Source organism: Austrofundulus limnaeus, unplaced genomic scaffold (assembly GCF_001266775.1).
Source record: "Austrofundulus limnaeus strain Quisiro unplaced genomic scaffold, Austrofundulus_limnaeus-1.0 Scaffold3, whole genome shotgun sequence".
Taxonomy (NCBI): domain Eukaryota; kingdom Metazoa; phylum Chordata; class Actinopteri; order Cyprinodontiformes; family Rivulidae; genus Austrofundulus; species Austrofundulus limnaeus.
In genome coordinates this window covers 6,451,491-6,463,190 of record NW_013952405.1, presented here as the reverse complement: position 1 = coordinate 6,463,190, position 11,700 = coordinate 6,451,491, and the positions used below count along the sequence as shown (strand labels likewise).

The 11,700-nt window shown below is 36.1% G+C and overlaps 1 protein-coding gene across 3 annotated transcripts in view; it reads right to left on the bottom strand.

The window, feature by feature from the left end:
- cpne5a (copine Va) overlaps window positions 1–11,700 on the bottom strand; it is a 90,232-nt gene that overhangs the window by 24,403 nt on the left and 54,129 nt on the right. The window lies entirely within an intron of this gene.

Sequence of the window (11,700 nt, the reverse complement as noted above, 5' to 3'; positions counted from 1 at the left end):
GAAAACCCGTCTGGATAACAGCAGACTGACTGCTCGTAAAATATACGACAGGTCTGGACCACTCGTGAATTTTGTTYRTVYCTGAAAAAAATCTTAGAATAYGAAAACATTGGTGAATGCCACAAATTCTCCTAAATCACTCGTACAGTACAACTTAAGAACAAATCTGTGTGAACGAACGGTTCTTGCATGAGGCCCAATGTGTTCAGTATTCATATTAATGCATTTTATTTTTCTGCTTGGGAATACTATCAGGAAATAAAGCAACATTTTCCACAATAGAGCAGGGAGTCAGCTAAACTTAAACACCATATAAGAAATCAATCAGGTACTGTAAATTAYAAGTTGGAGCTAAAGATCCTGCGGCCAGGTGACTCTGTGACCAACATGAAAGTGACTACATATATTCCTATAAATCAGAAGTTGTTACTGCTTGTTAAAGCTTTCTGTCTCTGTGYTTTTAACAACCAGTTGGGTGTTGTGCAGAGAAAATATTTTAACAAGTTAAAGTGAAATGAAAATCATTTCAGAAAAACACATTTAAACATCTCGTACAGGTTTAAAATCCATTGTTGAAAGGTTCTTCAGAGCATAAAAATCAACCACTTTATTGCTTTGTCGTAGTTTTCTTTTTCTTTATGAAATCTCAGAATCCTCAATGATTTTTTTCTCTGGCTAAATGTTTAAAACAGACCAAATTTTATGGTCGTTTTCAATGAATAAAAATTTTAATGCACCTGAAATGTTTGCACATTTCTGTACGTCTGCACTCAGCTGAAATAATCTATATGAGGAGTTTCAGTCAGGGTTTAGAGCTCATCATAGCACAGAAACAGCACTGGTTAAAGTTACTAATGATATTCTCATGGCCTCAGACAGTGGACTTGTGTCCATTCTTGTCCTGTCAGACAGTGGACTTGTGTCCATTCTTGTCCTGTTAGATCTCAGTGCTGCATTTGATACAATTGATCACAATATTTTATTACGTAGACTTGAACTTGATATTGAGATTACAGCTCTAAGATGGTTTGAGTCTTATTTAACTGATAGATTACAGTTTGTTAATGTTAATAATACATTTCTGCTTACACCAGAGTTGTCATGGAGTTCCTCAGGGTTCAGTGCTTGGACAAATCCTCTTTGCTTTGTATATGCTTCCATTAGGTTAAGTTGTTAAACAGCATGAGATAAATTTCCATTGTTATATTGATGATACTCAGTTATATTTATCCACGAAACCTGATGAATCCAACCAGTTACTTAAACTACAAGCATGTCTTAACAACATAAAAACATGGATGACTCAACTTTCTGCTTCTAAACCAGATAAGACAGAGGTTATGGTTTTTGGACCGGAGCATCATAGGGATCAACTTTGTAGCCCTTCACCTTCTCTGGATGGCATTAATCTGGCCTCCAGTTCTAATGTTGATCAGGATATGTCTTTTAACCCCCATATTAAAAATGTTACCAGGACCGCCTTCTCCCACCTGCGTAATATCACTAAAATTAGAAACATTTTGTCCAAAAATGATGCAGAAAAACTGATTCATGCATTTATCACGTCTAGACTGGATTACTGTTATTCTTTATTATCTGGACATCCAAAAAACTCTTTAAGAAGTCTTCAGTTAATCCAAAATGCTGCTGCTAGAGTTTTAATGAGAGTTGGAAGGAGAGATCATATTTCTCCAGTTTTAGCTTCTCTCCACTGGCTCCCTGTCAAATTTAGACTAGAATTTAAAATATTACTCCTAACATACAAAGATCTTAACAACCAAGCTCCATCATATATTAAACATCTTATTGTTCCATATTTTCCTAACAGAGCACTTTGCTCTCAGACTGCAGGTTTACTTGTGGTTCCTCGAGTTTCTAAGGGTGTATTCAGACCAGGAAAGTCCTTTGGTCCAATTGTTTGGTCCTGACCAAAAATTGACTTTTTTTTTTCATTTGGTGCGGTTTGCATTCACATTGTGCTTTTTTGCAAACAAACTATAACTTGTAAACAAAGCCATGAGGCTGACGATCATTGCTCCCATTGGACAAAAAAGGACGGAGGCAGGACTGAGCCACAGATCCAGAAGAAAACAAGGAAGTCCTGCATGCTGCGGTTCTGATGCGCACATTTTTGCTGATAGTACAACTGCAATAGCATTTAAAATGTCAGAAGCAGCTAATTTAATGGTGGTTCCGTGATGATTTTCTAATTTTGGAGCGGCGTCAGTAAATGTGTCCCGCGACCCAAAGGAGACGAGGTGCTCTGTGTGTTCTTTCATGCTGGCAGCAGAGCTGCTAACAGGAGACGACGAAACAGGTATGTTTTCAGTTTATTTAGCTCAGTAACGGTGGCCTGTGAAGTCCAAAAAAATGCATATTTAATGCAGTTGGTTCGGTTAGAGTCCAGTCTGTATTCACACCAGAAGCAAACTGAACCGAACCGCACCAGAGTTCGTTTGGAAGCGGACCGAGACCACCTCAAAAAGAAGGTCTCGGTCCGGTTGTTTGATCCGCACCAGAGTTCGCATGAGTGTATTCACACCTGCACAAAAGATCCGGACCAACGCTGGAAATGAACTCTGGTTCGTTTAAAGCGGAGCAAATTATCAGGTCTGAATACGACCTAAAAGTAGAATGGGAGGCAGAGCTTTCAGTTATCAAGCTCCTCTCTTATGGAATCAACTTCCAGTTTCTGTCTGTGAGGCTGACAMTCTGTCTACTTTTAAGATTAGACTGAAGATTTCCTTTTTGATAAATCATATAGTTAAATTTGGTTTCCTGAATTATTCTTCATTTCTGCTGCTATAGACTTAGACTGCTGGAGCACAAACTGAGCACATTTCCTCGCTCTGCTGTTGTCTTTAGTCTCTGTTGTTTATTGTAATTATTTCTATCAACATGTTTTTTGCTTCTTGTCTCTTTTCCAGAAGAAGGTGCACCCGGACCAGTTCTTCTGTGTTTGTCTGTGTCTCTTTCCTGTCCTCCAACCAGCCGGTCAAGGCAGATGGCCGCCTGTCCTGAGCCTGGTTCTGCTGGAGGTTTCTTCCTGATWAGCAGGGAGTTTTTCCTCTCCACCGTTTGCTCAGGATGTAAGACTGTGATGAAGTGATGAAGTTCAACACAATCTGCTGGCTTCTTCTTTAGATTGTTCTTTTTTTTCATGTACAGTGCCCTGAGACAACTTATGTTGTGACTTGGCGCTAAAACTGAATTGAATTCTTTACCTTCTGATGCATGGCAGGGATTTTTTTTATAAGCGAGTAATATTACTTTGAAACAAAGAAATCAGTACAGAATCATGTTGACACTGATACTGCAGCAGAGTTTGTTTTGTAGGTTCATTAGGAAAACGACTAGGGACTCATCTGAAGAAGCCGTTTCAATCATGGTAATCCTCAAATCTATAGTTCTTCACAGGAGGTTATTTTTATTTTTGCTTTATTTGATTTTTTAGATACTTCTTTCAGTAGTGATTTGCTCAAAGGACAAAATAATGTGCCACCATTATTTCTTCTAATTGGCCAGGAGTTCATGCGTCTGACATTAGCCTGTGAATGGTCTCTAATAATCTGATCTCCATTTCGTTTGGAGTTCAAATTACATCTCTGACCACTTTTATGTCATATTAAATTAGTTTAACAGATAAAAAAAAACAGGAACCAATGTTGAAATGTTGACTTTCTCTAGTTAAAAAAAAACATGTGTTTTTGAAAGTGATCGTATCATCTAATCCTCACTGAACACAGATACTGACAGGAGGATGTGGTAGCTCGGTGGTCAGTCTCACGGTTTAATTCTGAGGTTGCGAGTTTGAACCCAGATTGTGACAGGAAGGGCATCTGATGTTTAACAACTGCCAAATAAATCAGCTTACTTTTAAACTTTCTGCAGCACAAATTAGTACAGAGTTGAAAGCATACAATAAATAAAAGGTAAACAAACATTGTTTTTACATGAGAAGTGTAATCGTGGTTCTGTAATTTCTCCATTCATGTTTGAGTTTCAGTATTTTCCTGCTGTGTACAGAGATAGTTTTTGACATTGTCATTTTTGTTTGTTTTCCTTTTTAGACACTAATTCTAATTTTATCTAATCTACAGTTATAACAGAAAACTAAAATGAGACTGTCAACCCTTTTAGCCACTCAAAATCCATCTGAACATAGACTTGTTGGAACAGATGAGACTCCAAACAGTCGTGACTCTTTCTGTTTTTATGGCCCGTTTTAGTTTCTGGCTTCTCAGACCAAACTTAACGCAGCGGGCCTCGAGCGCTGATCCAAAGTGATGTGTTCTGCCTCCCCTTTCAGGTAATCTGAACAAGAACTAAACAGCTGTGGCACCGTGTCGGAACAAAACAGCAGGTTCCATAGAACTGAGCCGGCCAGCACATATATATGCTCCTGTTTTCAGGATAAAGAGTAAATCATGATGCGCGCATTACAATAATACCTCATGGGAAAAGGACAAGAATGTCAGGGTTTAGAAGCAGCACCACATTTTTTATTATGATGCAGACAACCTGCAAATCTAGTCTATATGAAATAAAATATAACAAAACAAATATTGTCACTTTCTCCATTTCTACTAGTTTGAAATGAAGCAATTGAACCTTAATATAATCTCGACACAATGGTGCCATTACACGGCTGAATCAGCTCCAAATTTAATTTCAAATGACAGTAAATCTTTCATTAGCCTTTCTGAATCAGAGCACTATATGGCTTTTGGACTTTAATTATCTCTATTTGACTATATCTCTGCACCAATTGAAGGTTAATAAAAAGACTTCCATTTCAGTGAAACTGGTCATAGTCCAATGGTGGGTCTAAAAGAGAAAATTGCCTTTTCCTCATCCTCTTAAGAAAAGCAACTGAAATGAATTGTGTTAGTTCTCACCTGCCAGAGACAGAGCAGTAAAGCAAAATCATATGAAAGGAGAGAAATCAATAGCAGAGATCTAAAATATCAACATGGGTCTTAAATCTGCTTTATGCAGCCTGCTGCTTGGCCTCCTTTTCAGATTTCTCATCATCTGCCTGAATAACAGTGTTGTCAGGCACCTGAGCTCTTTTTGTTGTTTTTGTTGTTGCTTTTTATTTATTTGCAGGAGGTGAAAATAAGATTTCTTTCACCCAGTAAGCACAGATCTCATATCAAAACTTAGCAAGTCACAAGACAAACTAAGCAGTGCATGAAATGTTTTTTGTGCCACCACCATGAATAATAAACATCAGTTGTTTTGTTGTTTGTTTTTATGTGCACATTTGTATGCATACAATTTAAACAAAAGCTAAATCAAATTTGAATCAGATTTAGGAATGTGCTTAAAAACATTTGTTGTGGTAGGAAGACTTTTCATCATGACAAAGATAAAAAATATATTAGGACATTCATCATGGTTGAGATCATTTATATTATGTGCCAAATATTTATGAAGCAATTCTTATATTTTCTATAAACTTCATATTTATCAGCTTGTTTCCTCAGATAATACAAAACCTAATATATTTCATCTTCTGGCTCAAAGTCAGGACCCTCTGTCTGTAATATCAAAATAATTTACCTGTTTGGGGTTCTTATCCTTTGATCAGAGTAATTTTAATTATGTAAGTGTTGTGTAATCCTTTGAGACAGTATTAGTTCAAAGCCAGATACAATTACTGAGTCCAACTGATGAAAGAGCAACAGTTAGACACTTTGCTGTGTCTTCAAGGTGAAGGTTGGGCATCGAGTCTTGAGTGTCAACTGGAACCGGCTCTAACACATCGATTCTCCCGCAATCAGATGAATTTTAAAATTTTGATTTCTACTTTCAGTACCAAGTTCACCAACCAGAAGAAGAAGCTGCCAAACGAAACCTGCAGGTGAGCCTCCGGAACACCACCAAAGAAGAATCTACAGGTATTGTGTGTGCACAATTGGGCAGTATACAGCTGTGATCTAAGCTGTGGTTTAGCTTTAACAAAAAATAAGTCATGCAAAGAAGGACTGCGTGAAAAACACGATAAACATCACTCAGGTTATTGTCTTTGACATGATACGCAAGCCTTCGCTGATGAGTAAGTAAAACAATAAAATTTGTCTAATACCAACACTGAGGCAGCTAACAAGTTATACTAGAACTTCAAATCATAACCTGCAGCATCAGACACTGGGGATGTGTCAATGTGTTTTCATAAAGATTTTCAAAATAAAGCTCTCTTGTAAAAGTGTACACTGCAAAAACTGTCCATCTAACCAGAGTTCTTTCTGGATGAAATACTCTCAATCTCTAAGAATTTTAATTATATGAAATTTTTACTTTTTATGGTTTTCACTAAGAATTCCTCACAAGACCTATRAATATCAAACCTACGAACGTGAATATAAATGTTAAGAATTTATTTTGCACAGTTACTCTGATTTGTCTTACTGCACTGGCAAAATGTTTTCACTTAGTTTCAGATGATTATGACTCAAATGAAGTGAAATAATCTGACAGTGGATTTGCACTTGGTAATACTTCTTGACATAAGATTAATAATCTAACATAGTCTGCTGTTTGAATATCAGTCTCAAAACAAGATTAAAAAATATACTTTTTGGCTGGAAATAAGATTGTAAGATTTGGTTAGCTACCTGGACCATGTAAACTTTTGTAACTTGCCTCTAAAAAGAATCAGGAACCGGAATCAAAATCAGGAACCGGAATCATTCAATTTCAAACGATTCCAAACCCTATTTAAGGTGGACCAGTAAGTCAACAAATCACTATTACTTTTCTGAAAAGTCTCCTGAGTTAAATACTGTGGATCTGGCAGCAGCACAATCAGTTTATAGCTTCATAGGCAAAATTTCTTCTTAATTTCTTTATTAGTTCATTGTACAAACCACTCATAACATTATTTTCTTTTCTTTCCATTCAATGGCCTGAAAATACCTGTCTCCTATAGMTGTCTTTGACTTCTTTGTTCTTTACTTGACTTCACTGCTTTCTGCCTTGAGGCGCAGTGAGAGGTGTAGGTCTACTGTTATTTCTGGTAGCGAGGCTGTATATAGGAGGACTTCTCAAACAGACAGAAAATCTTTGTAGCGTAACACCAGCATATACGTCTGTTTGAAAAGGTTTAGTCATTTAAAGTGAATGTTAGTGTTTCAAACCAGCCAGAATCAGACAAACAGACAAACACCTACGTCCTGTCCAACACAAGAGTTCAAATAAAYAATCCTTCGATCTGGATTTTGTGGTCCATCATTACAAAATCACAATTTTACTTATTTTAACTGTATTTTTTCCATTATTTATAAAAGACAAGTATGAGAACATACAGTATTCCTCTAAGATAGTGTTTTTCAAAGGGGGGGCCATGGCCCACTGGGAGGCCACCAGGGGACGCTAAGGGGGCCTCGGAAAGCTGGAGGAAAAAAATAAATATAAAGAAATTATATTCAATAAATGTCATAAAATCAAATCTGTTGTTAAAATAATATTTTAAAATATAATTTATTATAATATAAATGTTGTTTATGAGAGATTTCTTTTGTTCTGTTMTTTTTGTCAACAGTTGGTTGAAAAGTTGGGAATATAACTGTTTAAAACGTTTAAATTATTATGCTACACAAATGAGTAGTAAATAAAAGTGAGGAAAAAAAACATTTTAAAAGTTGATGTTTCTTTACATATGATGTACTGTTTATAAGGGGCCAGAGGCTGTTTGGGGGCTATGACATGGAAATGTTTTGGAACCCCTGCTCAGTCATTATTATTTGTTTCCTCCTACTTTACAATAAATACATGTTTGAGTCTTTTGTAATCTTTTTAATCATTTTTTAAATACAACCAGACTCAGACATTTCTTTAAAACTTGAGGTTTTTGTGTCAGTTGTATAATTTTAATTAAACAAGACAAACTGAAAGAAAACAGTATCTCAAAAAATAAATGACTGCCTCAGTTAATTACTGCACAAAAGTGTCTAATTGTGCACTCAGCCAGTTTTCTTTTCGTCTTTTTCACAGAAACCATAAAACTAATTAAAATAAGAATTTAGTGAATGTATCAATAATTTTCTTTTCCATAAAATTTGTGATCTAATGTAAAGAAGATAATTTGTGCTTTTGGTGCAGGACATTTATTAACCTAACAAATGATGCTTTTTTCTTCTACATAAATCACCTTTAAAGCAAATTATCTTTAATTAATTTATTAATTAAACAGCTCACTTTTAARACAACCATATCTCTGTGTTTATTAATGCTCTGCTCTCTGTCTCTCTAATAGACCATTTAGCACAGAAACAGAAAGATAGATTAGAAACAAAAGATTTCTCAGCCATGATTTATATTACACAGAGTAGCAGAGATTATTTAAAAATACTGACCCTTTTCTGGATCCAACATAATTGCCATATTACTCGTTATCTGTCTTGCTTCTATTAGGAATTTTAATGCACGAGGATCTTGATTAATCAAAGAGTTTCTCATTGAAAACACCAGAAACAGAATACACAGATGATAAGATTTTCTTTCAGTGTTTTTAAAAATAGGAATGTGTTTTTAAAGTAATTTTTTGTCTCTTTACCAGCTTTGCTGCTGTAGCCACACAAAGAAAATGATGAGCTTCTAACTATGTAACAAAAAGATACAGTACCTCTCTACATAAAGTTTTTCTCTCCACAGTGGGTAAAACTAAAAATTGAGAATTGAATGTCTTTTTTGTGTTTAAATATAGCAAAATCTAAAGATTATTTTTTTAAACCAAGAAGTCTTGAACTAGATTAGAAACTAATTACTTTTTCAAGCTGTTTTCAAACCTTACTCTGTTTAACCGTCACGTTTAAAATAGAAACTGAAACCTAATAAAATAAATAGACAGCGGTAAGGATGTTATCTTGAGTGAGGTTGTTGGTGAGTTGTATTAGGTGCGGGTGTAGTGCCGTGTGTGAGATGATTTGTGTTGGGTGGAGAGAGACCAGCAGGACAGATCTGGGACACTCAGCCAATCATGGTAAAGCTGCAGGAAACTGAAACCAGGACAGCTTCTGATCCACCGAGAAACATTTCTGCATGCGACAGGTCGCTTAATTAAGCTCTCAGCTCTTCCTCATATTTTATCATACTCATTCACTCACTCTGTAGTTTTGGCTGCAGACACATTCGTCCTCTTTAGAGTCACAGTTTACTCACATTGAACAAAAGGTGGACAAGTTCTTTCGGCACCGTGGGCAGCAGATGTGAAGTCTGGGAGCTATAGAGTCATTTAATGCAGTCACTTTAATAAAGTGACAGCATTCAATCTAAATGTTTCTCCTTTTCTAAAGCAGTCATTTCAGCAGTGTCACGTCTAAAATTTTCATCAGTGCTTTTTGTGTTGCAGGTTTGAATGAAAAAMTGATTCCCTACCATCAGATGCAATTGTGTTACAGTTTTATGTGGTGAAGCCACAGCGTATGCCATCAGGAGTGCAACAATATGCCACTGCAGGATTTATTTGTTTGTTTCTTTATATCTAGCTATTAACACAAAATGACCCAAACCAAAAGTAGCTAACATCTCACCAASTGGGATACCCCGAACCACCAAACTACCATGAACCAAACCATATATTTTTAATAATGTAAGGGCGGCTTGATGGCTCAATTGGTAGAGCTGATGCCTCTCAGCAAGAAGGTCACCGGTTCAAATCCCGGTCCAGGGACCTTTCTGGGTAGAGTTTGCATGTTCTCTCCGTGCATGTGTGGGTTCTCTCCGGGTACTCCGGCTTCCTCCCACAGACCAAAAACATGACTGCTAGGTTAACTGGTAACTCTAAATTGTCCCTAGGGTGTGAGTGAGAGAGTGAATGGTTATTTGTCTCGTTTGTCTCTATGTGTGGCCCTGTGATGGACTTGCGACCTGTCCAGGGTGTACCCCACCCCTCGCACTGTGACTGCTGGATATGGGCATCAGTGACCCACGCGACCCTGAAAAGGAAGAAACGTGTACAGAAAATGGATGGATAGATAATGTCTACACTTGGATCAAGATGAACAAAGAAAATAAAAYGATACAACAGAGGATTTATCTGAAGTCCAACTACAAGCACTATCAGCTTTAAGACACTGGTTTACTGTATTTATGATAATTGACAAAACTGCTGTTTAATTCTTTTGTAAACACCAATGCAAAGAAAATTGCAGGTTTGTGTTTGAAACTTTCTGAAAAGCAAGCCACTGTTTCCTTTTTCCTTCCTCACAACAGTTTCTGCAACAAAACAGCAGCAGGCAGTGCTTCTGTTTCATTTGTCAGGCAAGCAGAAATGTTTTAATGAGCTGCTGTTCGTATTTTGCATCATATGGAAAGGATGGCACTCTAAACAGAAAAACGTAGGATGTGAGATATTATTTTTTTATTACTGTGATAAATCATTTCAGGTAAAAACCCTAATTTTCTTCACGTCTTACTTTAAATTCTGTCATCACTATCATCTAAACCAGGCGTGAGCATCAAGGTGAGAATCTGTTGGTTCGTTTAAAACCATTATTTTTATGCAGAACATCAATACTTGAATGGTCTTTAATTTATTGCAGTTCAAGCAGCGATGTTGAAACTGTGCAGTAATTTTGTGATATATTGTGCAGCCCTAGATGATGCACACTTTATACCAAACATGAAACATGATTATAAGATTTGTAAAATGAGAGCTGAAAATATTGTGCAATAACAATCCCACTAATAGCTCTAACTATAAGCCTGTGGCTAAGTGGAACATGTGAGCTCTAAGATCACTGTGACTAATTACAGTCAGATGACACAGACCTTGAATAAGTCATATAATGAAAAAAAGATGCAGCAAATTTCCTTCAATTAGGATTAAAAGTAGATCAAAGGTGCACAAATAATCATCATGAGCTCATCTATGTCTATTTCTCTGCAGAGGTGTAATGAAGCACATTTACTTACAGTACTTAAGTAATTTTGGAGGCGCTGTAATTTTGCCAAGTATTTTTAAATCACAACTTTTACTTTTATTTCATTACATTCAAAACATAAAAATGATACTTTTTATTTTTTTAATTTAACACCTAGTTACACATTACAAATTTAAATATGACCACAACTCATCATGAAAAGAGTTGTTTCTGCACTCTGAAAATGAAATGTTGAATTTACTAAGTTATGTCAACTGGTTCCACTAAATCAAATTGAGCAATTTACACATTTTAATTTTAATGAAAAATGCCTGCTTTACATTTACTCAATTCAGTTTAGAGGAACCAGTTGACATATTTTGGTTCAGTAAATTCAACACTTAATTTCTTAAAGTGAGTCTACAAGTTTTACTTTTACTTTTCCTATTGTGAGCAGTTTTATAACTTAAACTTAAGCACTTTTCTTACCAGTGATTTTCTACCAGTCATTTTCTGTTAACATAGTTTTACTTTTACTTGTTTTTTCCAAGTACTTCATACACCTCTGTCTCTGTGTCATTAAAAGGAAGACTTGCTGTTTCTTTTATTAGACATTTTMGCACCTTCTCCAGTCATATTATTATGTTTGTGTGTTCTTGTCTCTGACACGTGAATGCTAAATGAGCTATAAAACACACACAGCACCAAGACATGTTGTAGAACACAAACAGTATAAATATTTTTTTCCTAAAGTGAACTCAAAAAGAAAAAATTGTATAGGTCTTCTGGACGGGTTCTTCTCTAATGAAACGTTTCGTCTCTCCTCCAAGAG